This window comes from Etheostoma spectabile, chromosome 4 (assembly GCF_008692095.1).
Source record: "Etheostoma spectabile isolate EspeVRDwgs_2016 chromosome 4, UIUC_Espe_1.0, whole genome shotgun sequence".
NCBI classification, from domain to species: Eukaryota; Metazoa; Chordata; class Actinopteri; order Perciformes; family Percidae; genus Etheostoma; species Etheostoma spectabile.
In genome coordinates, this window is record NC_045736.1 from 5,668,952 (window position 1) to 5,673,461 (window position 4,510).

At 39.7% G+C, this 4,510-nt stretch overlaps 1 long non-coding RNA gene across 1 annotated transcript in view; it reads right to left on the minus strand.

Moving 5' to 3' along the window:
• The window catches only part of LOC116688497 (uncharacterized), a 6,076-nt gene extending 5,311 nt beyond the window's left edge, over nt 1-765 (minus strand). The window contains exon 1 of the long non-coding RNA XR_004331786.1: nt 500-765. This is a non-coding gene — a long non-coding RNA (uncharacterized LOC116688497). The remainder of the gene's footprint in view (nt 1-499) is intronic.
• Between the last annotated feature and the right edge of the window lie 3,745 nt (nt 766-4,510).

The window sequence follows — 4,510 nt, forward strand, 5'->3', positions numbered from 1 at the left end:
TCGCGTCAAAAGGAGCCAGTTGAGGTGGTTGGGGCATCTGGTAAGGATGCCTCCTGGGTGCATCCCTATGGAGGTGTTCAAGGCACGTCCAGCTTGGAGGAGGCCTCGGTGAAGACCCAGGACAAGGTGTCGGAGCTGGTTGATGTGGCTCGTGAAAGGGGTCCCCTGCTGGAGTTGCTGCCCCCGCGACCCAATACCGGATAAGCGGATGAAGATGGGTGGATGGATGGATGGGTCACTTACTTACTTACATATTTTTTGTACCATGGCCACCTCACTTTACTTTACATTACCTTTTATATATTCGTTCTGTACTTTTTTCACATAGTCTGTTGTTTTCCTGTTGTTTCTTTGCTTGTTTTTTGGTTTGCTTTTTACTGTGTAAAACTGCTGCTGTAACAAATTAATTTCCCCATTGTGGGATAAATGAAGTACTTTCTATTCTAATCTAATCTAATCTAACCTAATCTAATGTTGCTCATGGATGTATTGTAATAACTGGATGCAGAGCCCCTTACGTTCCTATGAGAGCTGCTTAGTGGCGCATGAAGCCATCATGGAGCCAAAAATGACCCAGATGATCGGCACTGCTTCTGCACTGTGCGGCCCATAGAGCAGGCACACTACCTCTGGCTACTTCCGGTTTAGCGCTCCGCTAACTTGAATGGGGATTAAATGATTTAATTGTGCGGTTCTTCCAGACTTTCCAAATGTTATCGAACCAAATGGATTACATTTTCACAGTTAAACAAGTCATTTTGCGGGGCTTGTGGTGCTCAAAAAATCTCTTTAGACTTTGGGCCCCATCACTTGACAGACACAGAATTTGTAATTCCACTATTTGCTCACTATGTCAAATTGGCTTTAAAGCCTGGAACACTTCCAGGGGATCTCATTGAGCAGATGAAGGCATTCTGTGTACTCTTTGGAGTGAAGTATCATTGGTATGATTTTACCTGCACTGAAATTCTCATTTACACTAACTTGATTTACAATAAAGCCACTCTTAAAACCAGGATGCTTCTTTACAAGGCTGTTGAGTTTAAACATTGAAAATAATGGCAGAAAACAATTAAGGCAAAGGTTTCTACTCTCATGGTGGTGAACTCGTTGTTTTTTTTACCCAAAATGCCAAAAATGACTCTACTGTAATAAACTAATCTCTGAAGTGTAAAGTTGAGTTATCTAAGGTATAAATTACTGATCAAAAAGAAGAGTGTTGGCGTGGTGGAAGTGAACTTGGGTTACTAAACCAGGGAGTGACGTCCTAACTGAAGACCCGCCTTGATGAGATCCATTTCCATTTGAATTGAGACCAAAAAACAGCAGTGTGAAATGCAGTTGATCAAGCTTTCATTTTAGTTTCTAATCAAAATAATTTAAACTGAATTGAGGATTGCATATTGAATTCTCAATTGCAGAATGCATATTCAAATTGCATGACAAAATTGCAAAATAAATTGCCATTTAAAAGAAAGAAAACAAATGTCCTGGACAAATGAAACACAATTGATTGAACTTTCAAAAGTAACACAATTACAGTAATGTATCCCTGCATCGCAGTAATATAACCCAATACTGACAACAATTCAGTAATTTTTTTCCGTATACAATCTCAGTAACGCGGTAACGCATTTTAACCCGACATTTGTTTTACTTCACCAACACTGTGAAACATTTTGGAGTGTTATTTCCTGTTGCTGGAACCAATAGTTTAAATGACAGCGGAGACAGATGCATTTGTGTGACGGACATTATTTTCAGGAGTTAATAACACTGAGACTTTGTTGATCCTGTGGGGAAATTCACAAGCTACTTGACAAGTCATACTTACGATGATATTTTAGTGAAAGGAACTCAAAAGTAAAGCAAAAGTAGTGTAAAACATTACAATTCAGAGACAGTAATATTGTAATTCAACTAATTACGACTGAATGACAGCAACTAGTAATTTATAATGTATCCTATTTTGGAAGTAACTTGTATGGGAATGTTCTGATTAAGTTGGCGACGAAACATAAAAAAGGGGAGCATATTCTGTTTATATCCCAAAGGTCCGCTTTCTAATGCTGCTGTGTGACCTTAAAATAACCAAAATAGAATGATGCCTTATATATCTCATATACTCATGAAGGTCCCGTTATTATAAAACCAACTTTGACCCATATTCTGATTAAGTTCTAAACTAAACATTCTCATATAGCCAACATGGACCAGATGGGATTGTTCTGTTCATGGCCCAAATGTCCTTTTCTGTAGTGTTGCCATGTGATCATAAAAATAAAGAAAAACGCAATGTACCCCTAAAGTCATTAAAGGAATGTTGTGCTGCAGCACTCTTATAACCTAAAGAGGACATGTTAGGAACGTCCCTAATGTTCTGTGAAGGTTTTGGGATGTTGGTCACCTTTGGAGAACTTTCAGGGAAAGCTAAGCAAGCTCTTCCCTCGTATGTGGGCTCATACTGTATTTTCTGTCAGAAATGTTTTTGTCTTACTACTATACTACGTATAGTATAGTAAGTACTGTAGAACATGCTGTATCACATTTGTGTAGTATTGATATGTGACACAGCCGAACCATCATCCCCAGAAATAAAAGATAAAGCCTATAGTTTCTGACTATGAGTGGGGTCATGTTTTGAGGAGCAGATCCCCAGATCAGAGAAAAACTAGAGCGTGAGTGTGATGAGTCCGAGTGTAATATAGTGTCGATGGGGTGTGTCACTGAGTTGGGTTGAAGTGTGTCTGTTCTGTCTGAAGGACACCTAAAAAATTCTTGAGAAACACTTCTTAAATTGGTGTCACTCTGACTGGCATTTAGACCTTCTGAACATTTCCCACAAGAATACTGGAGAGACTGCCTTCTAGTTTTAACCCCCTCCCCCCCCTCCCCCCCCTCCAAACTCTGGAAGACCCTGCCCTGGATAGGAATGGCATGCTAGCTTGGTATTGTAAGACCTTTTTGAATTCTTTTTAGTTTAACAGTTTTTATTGATTTTCCATAAACAATGTAGCATTTTCTACAGCACATAATGGACCAAATATGTACAAACAATATATGGCTGTGTATGCAGAAATTAACCAACATAAAAAGAAACCCACATCTCAACCCACCCACCATCCATCTCCAGATAGTCCCTATAGGTCCAGATCAAGAATAATTGTCCAAGTGACAATAATAAAAGTAGGATATCTCAGTAATAAACAGTGAAATGAAATACGTAAACAAGAAAATAAATAAATAAATGAATTTAAAAATAAAATAAATTAAAAAAAAAAAAAAAAAAAAAAAAAAAAAAAAAAAAGGGGGGGGGGGGGGCTGCTGACGCTTCAATCTTAAAATAACACCTTAGTCATCCATAATAATGGAGTTTGCAGCTCATAGTACTCTAAAAAGGGGGCCCAGACCTTCCTGAAAGTTTGCAGGGAACCTTTAAGGGTGTATCTGATCTTTTCGAGCTTTAGGAAATACATAACATCTCTAATCCACCTTGTAAAGCTGGGGGGAGCATGTTCCTTCCAAGAGAGCAGGATGAGACGCCTGGCAATCAGGGAGGTGAATGCTACAAGGGGGCGATTTTCAAGGGCTAATCCAAATAGGGCACTTACAGGGTTAGGATCGATGTTTCTTCGAAGCATCTTAGAGTAGGCACCAAAAATGTTAGCCCAGAAAGCATTAAGTTTGGGGCAAGACCAGAACATATGTATATGGTCCGCTGGTTGACCTTACAGCGAGGGCATGAGGGGTCTATATTAGGGAAAATTTTCACCAGCCTTGTTTTGGTCAAGTGTACTCTTAGAACTATTTTGAGTTGTATCACGCTGTGTCTGGCACAGGGTGAAGATGTATGTACTAAGTCAAGCACCTCTTTCCATTGATCATCTGAAAATTCCTCACCAAGATCCTCCTCCCAAAGTCTCCTGACATCCTGCAAAGAGTGTGGGGAGATATTGCAGATGCTGTTGTAAAGAATTGAGATTACACCTTTACGTGAAGGGGATAACAAAAGAATCTGGTCAACCATGTTGCCTACTGGCAAATCTGGAAAGGAGGTTATGTTTTTCTGGACAAAGTGTTTAATTTGGAGGAATCTAAAAAAGTGAGACTTTGGTAAATTAAATAATTGAGAGAGTTGGGCAAATGATCCGAACTTGCCCTCCACAAACAGATTGGAAATAGACTTAATGCCCTTTGAGGACCAAGTTCCAAAGGTTGCATCTGAAAGAGAAGGTGGGAAGTTATAATTATTCTTTATGGGGGAATGTATGGAAGTTGTCTGCAACTTAAAATGTCGTCTAAATTGAGACCAAATTCTAATTGAGTGGTAGACCACTGGGTTAGCGCAAAATTGGCCTCGAGGGGGGGGAGATGGGGCACATAGAATGGAGCCTAAATCAAGTGAGCTCGAGGCGCGCTCCATTTGCATCCAGACCTCATGCCCGCTGGGGCAACCTTCTCCAATCCAGTGTAACAATGTCTTAATATTGCATGCCCAATAATAGTTAAT